Genomic DNA, 15,229 nt, shown 5'->3' with positions numbered 1-15,229 from the left:
GCAAAGGCAAGCACCAGCTTAAGGATCCCAGTTTCAGCCCTGGGCTCCCCACCTGCAGGGGAGTTGCTTCACAAGTGGTGACGCAGGTCTGTCGGTGTCTATCTTTGCTCTCTTCTCTGTCTTCCCCTTCTCTCTCCATTTCTCTCTGACCTATCCAACAACGATGACATCAATAACAACAACAATAATAGCTACAACAATAAAACAGCAAGGGCAACGAAAGGGAATAAATAAATATAAAATATGTAAAAATAAATAAAATAAAAATATCTAAAAGACCATAGAATAAGAGAGGTACAATTCCACACAGTTCCCACCATCCCCTCCATCGAAAGCTTTTCTCTTCTTTATCCCTCTAGGAGTATGGACTCAGGATCATCATGGGGTGCAGAAGGTGGAAGGTCTGGCTTCTGAACGTGGGTGCTGACAAGTCGATCCATATTCCCAGCCCCTCTCAATCTTTCCCTAGTGGAGCAGGGCTTCACTAGAGAAGTGGGGATCCAGGACACATTGGTGAGGTCATCTGCCCAGGGAAGTCAGGTTGGCGTCATGGTAGCATCTGCAACTTGGTGGCTGAAAAAGCATTAAGATAAAAAGCAGAATAATTTCATGGTCTAGACATTCTAGGCTACACTCATTGTAGGAACCCATCTTCCTTGAGTGGCAGAGTATGTTAACCCAACCTCCCTTGGGAGAATAGGGCATTCCCTACTGTTGTTGACCCACATTGAGGGCAAGGTCCTGTAGAGGCCCACAGGAGGGTCCACTATGCTGTTCCTGTTGGAGATGACCAGTGACAGTGAAGAGAGGGATCTGTTTGAGGTTAAGCCCATCATGTTCCCTGACAAGGGCCTCAGATGATAGGGTGGCTTGGTATTGACCAAAAGAGCCATGATTGAAGTACGCTGGTCTTTTGCCCTTATCCAGCTTTTGTAGTCCTTTGTTTGATACTGTTGGCCTTGGAGTGACTGAGGGAATTGAAATAGGAAGTAGGTGAGGAGTGTATCTAGGTATAAGCAGAAACAACTTGATTAAGTCCTTTATGATCATTCTACTTGCTGCACTTACTGACTCACTGTAGACTACTGCACACTTTTCCTTTAAGGTATTTACTCTGCATATGAGTGAAACCATTCTGTAGTCATCCTTCACCTCCTTACTTGCTTCACTAAGCATAATCTTCTCCAGTTCCATCCACTTTATCCCAAAGGACAAAATATCATCTTTTTTTTTTATTATTGCTGAATTTTTTTTTCTCTCCCTTCAGCTAAGATAGCAGAAGAGGTTATTTATTGTACACGGGTTATATTCAGCCACAAGGAGAGCAGAACTAGTCCAGAATGTCAAGTCTAAGGCAAAGGAGCAAAAGGGACTGTGTTTTGGTATGAGCAATGAAGGTCACTCAAGATGGTCTCATAGGATCAAATGGTGATGAGGTTCTAGATCTGCTGAAACAAGTTCTAGGCTGCAGCACAAAAGTTCAATTTGTACCAGAGCCTCTGGCCTCCGGCATTCCTTATTTCTGCTCCTGTGGCTTCCATGGGTGCACAAGTCTACTTGGACCTCTGCCTCATCTTTCTTCTTTTGAGCTTCAGCCTGCGCATTCACTTCTTCCTCCACTTGGCTCTCATCATTCAAAGGGTTCTAGGAAGATGGCGCTAAGGCCGAGAGCTACTGCTGAATTTTGAGTATATCCCATAACTTCTTTATCCAGTCATCTGTTGAAGGGCATTTTGGTTGTTTCCAGGTCTTTGCTATTATTAATAAAGCCACTATAAACCTGGGGGTGCATATATCTCTTCAAATCAGTGTTATTATATCTTTTGGGTACATGCCTAGTAATGCAATTGCTGGGTCATATGGCATTTCCATGTCTATTCCCCTCTTTCTCCTTTTCTGTCTCGAAAATAGATGGCAGGGAAATAGCACACTGATTATGCAAAAGACTTTCCTGACTGAAGCTCCAAGGTCCCAGGTTCAGTCTCCACCACCACCAGAAACCAGAGTTTAGGCTGATAAAATAGCTCATTTAGATAGTATACTGCTTTGCCAAGTGCTCAACCCAAGTTTGAGCATGGTCCCCACTGCTTTGAAGAAAGCTTAGTGCTATTGCTTCTTTCCCTCTCTGCCTCTATAAAAAAAGAAAAAGCATGAAGAAGAAGGAAGAAGAGGAGGAGAATAGTAAAGAGAGGGAGATGTGGGGGCCAGGAAGTAGCGCAGCAGGTTAAGTACACATGGAGTGAAGTGCAAGGACCAGCGTAAGGATCCTGGTTCAAGCCCTAGCTCCCCATCTGCAGGGGTGTTGCTTCAGAAGCGGTGAAGCTGGTCTGCAGGTGTGTTGGGATATTGTACAGATGTGGTTGAACATTGGCAGGGCCCACAAACCACTATATTTCTTTTTTTTTTTTAATTTTTAATTTATTTCTCTATTGGGGAATTAATGTTTTACATTCAACAGTAAATACAATAGTTTGTACATGCATAACATTCCCCAGTTTCCCATTTAACAATACAACCCCCACTATGTCATTTATCATCCTTCATGGACCTGTATTATTTACTTTGGTGCAATGCGTCAATTCCATTTCAGGTTCTACTTGTGTTTTCTTTTCTGATCTTGTTTTTCAACTTCGGCCTGAGAGTGAGATCATCCCGTATTCATCCTTCTGTTTCTGACTTATTTCACTCAACATGATTTTTTCAAGGTCCATCCAAGATCGGCTGAAAATGGTGAAGTCACCATTTTTTACAGCTGAGTAGTATTCCATTGTGTATATATACTACAACTTGCTCAGTCACTCATCTGTTGTTGGACACCTGGGTTGCTTCCAGGTTTTGGCTATTACAAATTGTGCTGCCAAGAATATATGTGTACACAGATCTTTTTGGATGGATGTGTTGGGTTCCTTAGGATATATCCCCAGGAGGGGAATTGCAGGGTCATAGGGTAGGTCCATTTCTAGCCTTCTGAGAGTTCTCCAGACTGTTCTCCACAGAGGCTGGACCAATTTACATTCCCACCAGCAGTGCAGGAGGGTTCCTTTGACCCCACACCCTCTCCAGCATTTGCTGCTGTTACCTTTTCTGATGTGTGACATTCTCACAGGAGTGAAGTGATATCTCATTGTTGTCTTGATTTGCATTTCTCTGACAATCAGAGACTTAGAACATTTTTTCATGTGTTTCTCAGCCTTTTGGATCTCTTCTGTGGTGAATATTCTGTCCAAGTCCTCCCCCCATTTTTGGGGTTATTTGTCGTCTTATTGTTGAGTCTGGCAAGCTCTTTATATATGTTGGTTATTAAACTCTTATCTGATGTATGGCATATAAAGATCTTTTCCCATTCTGTGAGGGGTCTCTTGGTTTGGGTAGTGGTTTCTTTTCCTGTGAAGAAGCTTTTTAATTTGATGTAGTTCCATAGGTTTATACTTGCCTTAGTCTTCTTTGTAATTGGATTCGTTTCATTGAAAATGTCTTTAAAATTTATGCAGAAAAGAGTTCTGCCAATATTTTCCTCTTAGTATTTGATAGTTTGTGGTCTAACATCCAAGTCCTTGATCCACTTGGAATTTACTTTTGCAGAAACCACTATATTTCCATGCAAGTATTATTTACATATCCCCCACCACGTTATCCCCTCAGGGTATTGCTAATTCCCGCCAACCGCAACTAAGGAAGTTCCCAGAATGCCTTTTTCTTTTCTCCACCTTCTTCCCTAGCCAATTCCGTCCCGACTTGCCACTTCCATTTTTACCCTATAAAACCCACTGCTGTTCCTGTTTTCACCCCTTTTTTTCTCTTCCACATCCCAACCTGGAGAAGGGCTGGCATGCATAGCAGGAGGCAGCCATTGTCTAGCTCCACGTAGCCTAAACCCAATGTGCTCACATCCAACTCTGGGGCATCCGCATGAATAAAGATTTGCGTTCCTGCTCTGCCATGAGTTCCTGGTCTCTCTCTCCCGTGATGCAACACAGGTGTCTCTTTCTTTCCCCTCTCTCTGTCTTCCCCTTCTCTCTTGATTTCCCTCTGTCCTATCCAATAACAATGACAGCATTAAGAACAATATTAATAACAACAATGATGATAAGCAAGGGCAACAAAAAGGGAAAAGTAGCCTCCAGGAGCAGTGGATTCATAATGCAGGCACTGAGCCCCAGTGATAACCCTGGAGGCAAAAGATTAAATTAAATTAGATTAAGAAAAGAAAGAGATGTGTGATACTGGGGAACAAACAGAGAACCTGAAGCATATGAGCCTGATACTCTTCCATTTCTCTATTCAGAAGTCATAATTTTTTTAAGTACATATTGGTGCACTGGATAAAGTGTTGAACATGAGTCCCTGAGTTCTTCCCCTGGCATGGCATATGCCAGAATGATACTCTGATGTTCTCTTTCCACCACGCTCTAGACTCTATTAATAAAATCTTTGGAAAGCTTTCAAGAGAAGGGGTGGGATACAGAACTCTGGTGATGGGAATTGTGTGGAATTTTATCCCTCTTATCCTATGGTCTTTTTGTTACTTTTTTATTTTATAAATAAAAAATTTTTTTAAAAACAATGAGCTGGAAAGGTGGTTCAGTGGTAGAACAAGTACCTTAGGTGAGGTTCTGAGTTTGAACCCTGGCAAAAAGACAGCAAGGAAGACAAAAACTCCAATATTGTTAGAGCACATTAGTCTCTCTCTTGCTCCTATGAAATAAAATAAAAATAAAACAAAATAAAAAGGGCCAGGTAAATCACATAGTGATTATACAGAAAAGTTCCATACCTCAGGCTCTAGGGTCCCAGGCTCACTCCCAGCACTACTATATGCCAGAGCTGAGCAGTGCTCTGGTCTATCTCTATTCTTCATTAAAATAAAATAAATAAAATATCAAAAGTAAAATAAAGAGGGTTGGGTGGTAGTGCATTGGGTTAAGCACAAAGCGCAAGGATCCCCAAAGGATCCCCATTCAAGCACCCGGCTCCCCACCTGCAGGGGAGTCACTTACTTCACAGGCAGTGAAGCAGGTCTGCAGGTGTCTGTCTTTCTCTCCTCCTCTCTGTCTTCTCTTCCTCTCTCAATTTCTCTCTGTCCTATCCAACAACAGCAATGGCAATAATAACAATAACGACAAGAACAAGGGCAACACAAATGGGAAAAAAAGCCTCCAGGAGCAGTGGGTTCATAGTGCAGGCACTGAGCCCTAGCAATAGCACTGGAGGCAAAATAAATAAATAAAAATTAAAATTGAGTCAAGGAGGTGACGCAGTGGGAGAGTACATTTGTGAGTCCTTGATGCCCAACTCTGAACAATAAAAGACAACAACAAAAACAGTCAAATTTATATATGAGTAGGAATATAAAGAAAGCTATACATTATGCCTTTTTTCCTGAAATTTCATTTTTTTAGCAATAGAAACAAAGAGGCAGAGATCTAGAGAGAGAGTGAAAGAGAGACTGCACTACTGAAGCTACCCTCAATGCTGTGGGGGCTGCTCGAACCTCCTTGATCACGCATATAGCAAAGCATCTCACTATCCAAGTCAGCTGTTTTGCAGGCCTTGCCTGAAATTCCTAAAAGCTCATCATATAGTCTGTGTTGATCTGAGTTAACATTTTCCCAGGATATCACACTGCTATTGTTTTAGGAAGAATCTTCAGCACTAAAAAAACCCTATCTGTCTTCTATGCTCTGTGTTAGGTAGTGTCTAAAAACAATGAACTGTGTCATTGGCATAATTATGTCCACAGACAAGTTTGAATACTGATATCTACCTTGAAAAGGTAGCAGAAACACCCAGGAGAATAACTCAAATGGTAGAGCCAGAGACTTGCATGCAATAGCAACAACAGCAAAAGTGTGTCAACAGCTATACTGTAAACCACTAACCCCACCCCCAGTAAAGTGGGGAGGGGGTATGACAACATAGGCAGATTTATCTATTTATTTAACTTTCAGGGCTTTGTGCCTGTGCTATTTCATGGCTTCCATGAGATCTTTTCTTTTTTTCTTCCCAGGTAGAAAGTGAGACACAGGGGTCCGGGTGGTAGTGCTGCTGGTTAAGCGCACATGGTACAAAGTTCAAGGACAGGCATAAGTATCCCGGTTGGAGCCCCTGGCTCCCCACCTGCAGAGGGGTCGCTTCACAGATGGTGAAGCAAGTCTACAGGTGTCTATCTTTCTCATGCTTGTGAGTCTAGTGCTTTATCCACTGCACTGCCACCTCTGGACCAGGTGTCTATCTTTCTCTCTCCCTCTTTGTCTCCCCTCCTCTCTTCATTTCTCTCTGTCCTATCCAACAACGACGACATCAATAACAACAACAATAATAACCATAACAATGATAAAACAAGGGCAACAAAAGGGAATAAATAGCCTAAAGAAAGTGAGAGAGCGAGTTGGGCAATAGCACAGGCGGTGAAGCAGATCTGCAGGTGTCTGTCTTTCTCTTCCCCTGTCTGTCTCCCCCTCCTCTCTCCATTTCTCTCTGTCCTAACTAACAATATCAATAACAACAACAATAATAACTACAACAACAATAAAACATGGACAACAAAAGGGAAAATAAGTTAAATAAAAAAGTGAAAGACAAAAAGGGAGAGAGACAGTGAAAGAGTGTAAAGCACTACTTGTCCACTTGTAAAGCTTTCCCTCTGCACAGTGCTTTATCTACTGTGCCACCTTCCAGGTCACAAGCTTTTTAAATATTCTACTTATTTTAATTTATTTATTTTTATTGCCACCAGGATTATCACTGGGGCTCAGTGCCAGCACTATGAATCCTCCACTTCCAGTGGCTATTTTTTCCTCTCCTCTTCTTCTTTCTATTTATATTTGATAGGACAGAGAGAAATTGAAAGGGGAAGGGAGATAGTGATAGATAAATAGGGAGATAGATAGATAGGTAGATAGACAGACAGACAGATAGGTAGATGGATAGACAGACACCTGCAGACCTGTTTTACTGCTCTTGAAGCTTCCCCCTTGCACATGGAGAGCAGGGGCTTGAACCTGGGCCCTTGCAAGTGGTAATGTATGTGCACTAAACTAGGCATGTCACAGCCCAGCCCACAGTATATTTATTTATGTATATATTTTTTAATTGTTTTTCCTTCCAATATTATCACTCAGGCTTGGTACCTGCACTATGAATCCACTGCTCTTGGAGGCCATTTTTGCTGCCTTTGTTGTTGTTGAATAGAACGGAAGGAAATCGAGAGAGAAGGGGAAGACAAAGACAAGAAGAGAAAGACACCTGCAGACTTGCTTCACCACTGTGAAGCCAGGCTTATGCAGGTGGGGAGCTGGGAGCTCAAACCGGGATCCTTAGGCCAGCCCTTGTGTTTTGCGTCATGTGCGCTTAACCCACTGCGCTACTGCCCCACCCTTATTTATTTATTTTTAAGATTTATTTTATTTCTTATTTTGTATGAGAGAGATCAAAACCACCACTCAAGGGGGTCAGGCGGTGGCACAAGTTAAGCACACGTATCAATACGCACAAGGACCCAGGTTCGAGTGCCTGCTCCCCACCTGCAGAGGGAAAGCTCTGCAAGTGGTGAAGCAGGTCTACAAGTGTCTACCTTTCTCTCTTCCTTTCTATTTCCCCTCCCCCTCTCAATTTCTCTCTGTCCTGTCAAATAAAAGTAGAAAAAGAAATGGAAAAAATAAATAGGGAGAATACAGGTCCATGAAAGATGATGAATGACATAGTGGGGGTTGTATTGTTAAATGGGAATCTGGGGAATGTTATGCATGTACAAACTATTGTATTTACTGTTGAATGTAAAGCATTAATTCCCCAATAAAGAAATAAATTATTTAAAATTAAAAAATAATAATAAATAAATAAATGGCCACTAGGAGTGGTGGATTCGTAGTGCAGGCACCAAGCCTGAGTGATAGCCCTAGTGGCAAATAAAAAAAAAAAAAAAGAAGAATTCTCTGTGATATCTGAACAAAGAGATTCAGATATCACTAAAAGGGTTCAAAGCATAGTGAAGTCAAGTATATTAATGTATATACTAACTATTGGATTATCATAGAAAACAAACCCTCCAACTAACCTAGTTATAATAATAATTATTGATATTCTTTTTTTTTCATATTTATTTATTTTATCTTTTGTTGCCCTTGTTTTTAATTGTTGTTGTAGTTATTAAGGTCGTCGTTGTTATATAGGACAGAGAGAAATCGAGGGAGGGGAAGACAGAGGGGGAGAGAAAGACACCTGCAGACCTGCTTTACCACCTGTGAAGTGACTCCCCTGTGGGATCCTTACATGCTGGTCTTTGAGCTTTGCTCTTTCTAAGACTATAAGAAATATTTTGCATTCTCTTTAAGATCCTCATTCCTCCTGGCACCTCTAGGACTATGCCAATACTTCTTGATATTTATTTTTGTGATTCCTTACCATTATACCACCTCTGTTGCCTTCAACCAAATCACTACTGGTGCTGCTACTCCACATTATGCTGCTACTGAGTTCCTACTGTGGACTGTAACCAGAGATAACAGCCTGAGAAGTCAACCTCACGACTCTTCAAATCTGGTGAGACCTTTCCTAACACGTGGAACTACCTACATCCACATCATATGGCACATCATTTAACTAAGTAACAGACACAAACTATAGGCTAGGGTTTAGGGAACTGGGTACAGATGTACACATATCCATAAGCAAGGGGCAATTATATAACTCAAAGTCAAAGTGCTCAATAATGGTCGAAGTGCCTAAAGAAGACATCATAAACTCTCTAGTTGATTGCACTTAGACCAAATTAACTGGGCAACCTAGCAGAAAGGCCCAAAGAAGACATATTCAAAAACCTCATTCTGGCTGGGCTCAACAAATGATATTTAATGTGTAAATAACTGAGAGAAAGTCTAAGATCATCAGATAAAGAGAGGACTACAAAAGTTGGATAAGGGCAAGAGACTGGCCCACTTAATAATGGCCCTTTTGGTCAATATCACACCACCTCATCATCTGGGGCCCTAGTTAGGGAATCCTTGGATTCCGACACACATATGATGGGTCTAGACCTTTAAGGGTTCCTTCTCTCCACCACCACTAGTCACTTCCATCAGGAATGGCATCTTGTGGACCCTCCCAGAAACTTGTCCTCACCATAAAGCAATGACGGTAGGGAGTACCAGTCTCAAGAAAAACTGATCCTGAAATGAGTGCAGCCTGCAATGGTCCCAGCTATCACCATGAGCTGTGGGCTCAGAGCAATAGGGACTTAGAGGTTACACAGGCTCTGGTGCTAAATGTAAATGTAAATGTAAGTATATATGGGCTCTGGGTCAGATGGATAGAGGTAAATAGTTAATTTTAGACACAGATTTTTTTTTTCAAGAACTGGAGCTACTTCCTGCCCTAATGCAACTTTTTAGCCCTTTTCTCTACTCTGATACCATTCTCTCATACAATGTTCTTTTTAAAAAAAAAAATATTATATATATATATATATATATATATATATATATATATATATATATATGAGAAAGATAGGAGAGAGAGAAAGAACCAGACATCACTCTGGTACATGTCCTGCCAGGGATTGAACTCAGGACCTCATGCTTGAGAGTCCAGTGCCTTAGCCACTGCCCCACCTCCCGAACCACTCAGACAATACTCTTATTCAACTTCAGGCTACCTGTCAAACTCAAGCAAAACTACCATAGTTGTGTGCCCCAGGAACATGCCTAAAATGGATCGTCTAGCTTTCTTCTACCCTAAAATCCCTAATCTCATCTGCTCTGACCCTATTTGGTTCCTGTTCATTAGCCATCTTGTCTCAACTTAGGTCATGCCACCTCCCAGACACCAGGCTGCAGATGCTACCATAACTCCACCCTGACGTCTCTGGGCAGATGATCTCACCAATGTATCCTGGAGCCTCCAGAGTTTTGGTCTACTAGGGAAAGATAGAAACAGGCTGGGGTGGGCCATGCAGTAGCACAGTGGGTTAAGCACACATGGGGCAAAGCGCATAAGGATCCCAGTTTAAACCCCAGGCTCCCCACCTGCAGGGGAGTCACTTCATAGGCAGTGAAGCAGGTCTGCAGGTGTCTATCTTTCTCTCCTCCTCTCTGTCTTCCCCTCCGCTCTCCTTTTCTTTCTGTCCTATCCAGCAACAATGACAGCAATAACAATAATAATAACAACAACAACAAGGGCAATAAAAAGGGAAAAAATAGCCTCCAGGAGCAGTGAATTCATAGTGCAGGCACCTAGCCCCAGCAATAACCCTAGATACAATAAATAAATTAAATAAATAAATAAATAAATAAATAAAATTAAAATAAAACAAAACTCAAAAATTGGTTTAAAAAAAAAAGAAAGAAAAGAAAGGAAGGGGAGTCCGGCCGTAGTGCAACGGGTTAAGTACACGTGGCGCAAAGAGCAAGGACTGGAGTAAGGATCCTGGTTGGAGTCTCCTGCTTCCCACCTGCAGGGGTGTCGCTTCACAAGCGGTGAAGCAGGTCTGCAGGTGTCTATCTTTCTCTCCTTTCTCTGTCTTCCCCTCCTCTCTCCATTTCTCTCTGTCCTATCCAACAACGACAACATCAATAACAACAATAATAACTACAACAATAAAACAAGGGCAACAAAAGGGAATAAAAATAAATAAATATTAAAAAAAAAAGAAAAAGAAACACGCTGGGGGTATGGATCATCCTATCAACGTATATGCTTAGCAGAGAAGCAATTACAGAAGCCAGAACTTCTATCTTCTGCACCCCCAAAATAACCTTGATCCATTCTCCCAGTGGGGGAAAAGTGATAGGATGAAGATAAGAGGACTCTGAACTCCAGCTCCATCAACACCTAGAGAGAGAGAAAGGAAAAGGAGAGGGACATATGGAGGTAGTTATGTTGTCATGAATAGCTTGGAGGGAAAGAGAGGATTGAATCAAGAGAAAAAAAGGGCGATTATAAATAAATGTGGACAGATAGTTGTAGAGATGATGGTTTGTCCATGTCTACTACAGCCTTAGGGAAACTGTGCTGGATTACAATGAGGAGATTGAAGATTCAGAACTTTGGTGGTGGGAATGGTGTGGATTCTAACCCCTGTTGACATACAATTTAATAAACAAACAAACAAATAAACAAAACCACTTAACTTTGGATAAATGATGTTGCTAGGTGCTAGGGATTGAATCTTGGGCCCCAAGAATGCAAATCCTGTACTCTCACACTGGGCTATCTCCCTGGTTGTATTAAGTTCCTGTCACCATTTACTAGTGACTTTAAGTTTTGTACCTTGGGAGTCAGGGAGATAGCTCACCTAACAGAGCACACACTTTACAGTAATGTGTGAAGTTCAAACCCCCATTCCTACCACATATGGGTACCTGCAGGAGTTAAGTTTCATAAGTGGTGGAGCAGTGCTGTGTTTTCTTTACTTATCTCTCTCTTGTGTGTGTGTGTGTGTGTGTGTGTGTGTGTGTGTGTGTGTGTGTATGTATGTATGTATGTATGTAGTCACTCTGGGAGGTGGTAGAGTAAATAAGGCATTAGATTCTTTTTTTTTTTTTTTTTGCCTCCAGGGTTATTGCTGTGGCTCAGTGCCTACACCACGAATTCACTGCTCCAGGAGGCCTTTTTTTGGTTAATATTTATTTATTTTATTTTATTTTTTTTTTTAAACCAGGGGAGAGCGCGAACGCAGTCCCCCACTACCACAAATTATGCAGTCAAGTTTCCCACATTTGGGGAAATCGCAGGGGTCAGCACATCCGGAGTGCAATGGATAAGCCTCGCCCTGGGAAAACCACCTTCGTGATCATGGTATCTCCCCTGCCAGGTAAGTATTATTTATTTATTTATTTATTTCCTTTTGTTGCCCTTGTTTTATTGTTGTTGTTATTGTTGTCATCATTGTTGGACAGGACAGAGAGAAATGGAGAGAGGAGGGGAAGACAGAGAGGGGGAGAGAAAGATAGACACTTGCAGACCTGCTTCACCACTTGTGAAGTGATCCACCCTGCAGGTGGGAAGCTGGAGGTTCGAACTGGGATCCCTGTGCAGGTCTTTGCTCTTCAAGCCATGTGCGCTTAACCTGCTGCACTACCGCCTGACCCCCAAGGCATTAGCTTCTTAAGATGCATTGGATCGACCTTCTCGTGGTGCATCCCGTGAGTACCCATTCATTGGGGAAACTGATGATCCTTCCTAGCCAACTGAATCCACATGGATCCCAGTCACTTTCAAAGCCAGCAACAAGCAGCTCCTGACAGCATTCAACCTGACGCTGTTGACTGGCTACGGAAGAAGGGCAAACGCTAGAAGAAGAAGCTTCTTAAGCATGAGAACCTGAACTGGATCCCAAGCATCACATGCTCTGGGCTTAGTGAAATAGTTCACTTAGATAGTGTGCTGCTTTGCCATATGCAAGACCCAGGTTTGAGCCCAGCACCAACTGCACTGAAGGAAATTTCATTATTGTGGTCTCTCCCTCACCCCTGTCTGTCTCCAGCAACAAAGTGATCCTGTAGTTCTCTCTCTCTCCTACATGAATGAATGAATGAATGAATGAATGAATGAATAAAAGACAGTCTGGAAAGCAATGCAATGGATAAAGCTCTGGATTTGCATGTAACAGGTCCCACACTGGGTCCTTAGCATTGTATATACCAGAATGACATTCTGGTTCTTTTATTATCTCTATACATAATTAAATAAATCTTTTCAAAAATTAAGTCCTCTGGGAGTGATGGAAGCATGCAGGTGCAGAGTCCCAGTGATAACCCTGGTGTAATAAATAAATTAAATACATACAGTGCCCTGTTCAAGGGCAGACTATATATTGATTAGGATGTATTCATAGTTGGTGCATCTCCAAAGAATTTATCATGAAGGCTGCCAACTTCTAACCATTACTTACGATTTCAGCATAATACAGAGAAGTGTGGTTGCCTCCTATAGATCCTTGCCCTTTCTTTCTTTCTTTCTTTCTTTCTTTCTTTCTTTCTTTCTTTCTTTCTTTCTTTCTTTTATCTTGTCTTTCTATTTTTTATTTTATTTTTATTTATTATCACGATTTTTTATTTAAGAAAGGATTAATTAACAAAACCATAGGGTAGGAGGGGTACAACTCCACACAATTCCCACCACCCAATCTCCATATCACACCCCCTCCCCTGATAGCTTCCCATTCTCTATCCCTCTGGGAGCATGGACCCAGGGTCATTGTGGGTTGCAGAAGGTAGAAGGTCTGGCTTCTGTAATTGCTTCCCCGCTGAACATGGGCGTTGACTGGTCGGTCCATACTCCCAGTCTGCCTCTCTCTTTCCCTAGTAGGGTGGGTCTCTGGGGAAGCTGAGCTCCAGGACATATTGGTGGGGTCTTCAATCCAGGGAAGTCTGGCCGGCATCCTGATGACACCTGGAACCTGGTGACTGAAAAGAGAGTTAACATACAAAGCCAAACAAATTGTTGAGCAATCATGGACCCAAAGCTTGGAAAAGTGGAGAGGAAGTATTAGGGAGGTACTCACTGCAAACTCTAGTGTACTTCTGCTTTCTTACTTTGGTGCCATACTCCAAACTCAGTCAATTTCTGCTTTGCGTTTCTACTTTTTTTTTTTTTTACATGCATAGCATTTCCCAGATTCCCATTTAACAATACAACCCCCACTATTTCATTCATCATTTTTCATGGACCTGTATTCTCCCCACCCACCCACCCACCCCAGAGTCTTTTACTTTGGTGTAATACTCCAGTTCCATTTCAGGTTCGACTTGTGTTTTCTTTTCTAATCTTGTTTTTCAACTTCGGCCTGAGAGTGAGATCATCCCGTATTCATCCTTCTGTTTCTGACTTATTTCACTCAACATGATTTTCTCAAGGTCCATCCAAGATCGGCTGAAAACGGTGAAGTCACCATTTTTTACAGCTGAGTAGTATTCCATTGTATATATATACCACAACTTGCTCAGCCACTCATCTGTTGTTGGACGCCTGGGTTGCTTCCAGGTTTTGGCTATTACAAATTGTGCTGCCAAGAACATATGTGTACACAGATCTTTTTGGATGGATGTGTTGGGTTCCTTAGGATATATCCCCAGGAGGGGAATTGCAGGGTCATAGGGTAGGTCCATTTCTAGCCTTCTGAGAGTTCTCCAGACTGTTCTCCACAGAGGTTGGACCAACTGACATTCCCACCAGCAGTGCAGGAGGGTTCCTTTGACCCCACACCCTCTCCAGCATTTGCTGCTGTTACCTTTTCTGATGTGTGACATTTTCACAGGAGTGAAGTGATATCTCATTGTTGTCTTGATTTGCATTTCTCTGACAATCAGAGACTTGGAGCATTTTTTCATGTGTTTCTCGGCCTTTTGGATCTCTTCTGTGGTGAATATTCTGTCCAAGTCCTCCCCCCATTTTTGGATGGGGTTATTTGTTGTCTTGTTGTTGAGTCTGGCAAGCTCTTTATATATGTTGGTTATTAAACTCTTATCTGATGTATGGCATGTAAAGATCTTCTCCCATTCTGTGAGGGGTCTCTTGGTTTGGGTAGTGATTTCTTTTGCTGTGAAGAAACTTTTTAATTTGATGTAGTCCCATAGATTTACACTTGCCTTAGTCTTCCTTGTAATTGGATTCGTTTCATTGAAAATGTCTTTAAAATTTATGCGGAAAAAAGTTATGCCAATATTTTCCTCTAAGTATCTGATAGTTTCTGGTCTAACATCCAAGTCCTTGATCCACTTGGAATTTACTTTTGTATTTGGTGAAATACAGTGATTCAGTTTCATTCTTCTGCATGTTTCAACCCATTGTTTCCAACACCATTTGTTGAAGAGACTCTGCTTTCCCCATTTAATAGTCTGGGCCCCTTTGTCAAAGATTAGATGTCCATACGTGTGGGGCCTCATTTCTGGGCTCTCAATTCTATTCCACTGGTCAGTGTGTCTGTTCATGTTCCAGTACCAAGCAGTTTTGATGACAATGGCCCTATAATACAGTTTGAGATCTGGCAGTGTGATGCCTCCGGTTCTGTTCTTTTTTCTCAAGATTGTTTTGGCAATTCTAGGTCTTTTCTGGTTCCAGATAAACATTTGTAGCATTTGTTCTTTTCTCCTAAAAAATGTGCTTGGGATCTTGATGGGGATAGCATTAAATTTGTAGATGGCTCTGGGTAATATATTCATTTTGATGATGTTAATTCTTCCAACCCATGAACACGGAATATCTTTCCACTTCTTTGTGTCTTTTTCAATTT

At 41.8% G+C, this 15,229-nt stretch overlaps 1 non-coding gene across 1 annotated transcript; it reads right to left on the bottom strand.

Moving 5' to 3' along the window:
* Window positions 1-11,653: 11,653 nt before the first annotated feature.
* Window positions 11,654-11,817, bottom strand: LOC132540975 (U1 spliceosomal RNA). Its single transcript, XR_009552181.1, has one exon. It is a non-coding gene; the product is annotated as a U1 spliceosomal RNA (small nuclear RNA).
* Window positions 11,818-15,229: the final 3,412 nt, after the last annotated feature.

This window comes from Erinaceus europaeus, chromosome 10 (genome assembly GCF_950295315.1).
Source record: "Erinaceus europaeus chromosome 10, mEriEur2.1, whole genome shotgun sequence".
In the NCBI taxonomy this organism is placed as follows: Eukaryota; Metazoa; Chordata; class Mammalia; order Eulipotyphla; family Erinaceidae; genus Erinaceus; species Erinaceus europaeus.
The sequence above is the reverse complement of the archived record's forward strand: the minus strand, read 5'-3'. Positions and strand labels throughout refer to the sequence as shown.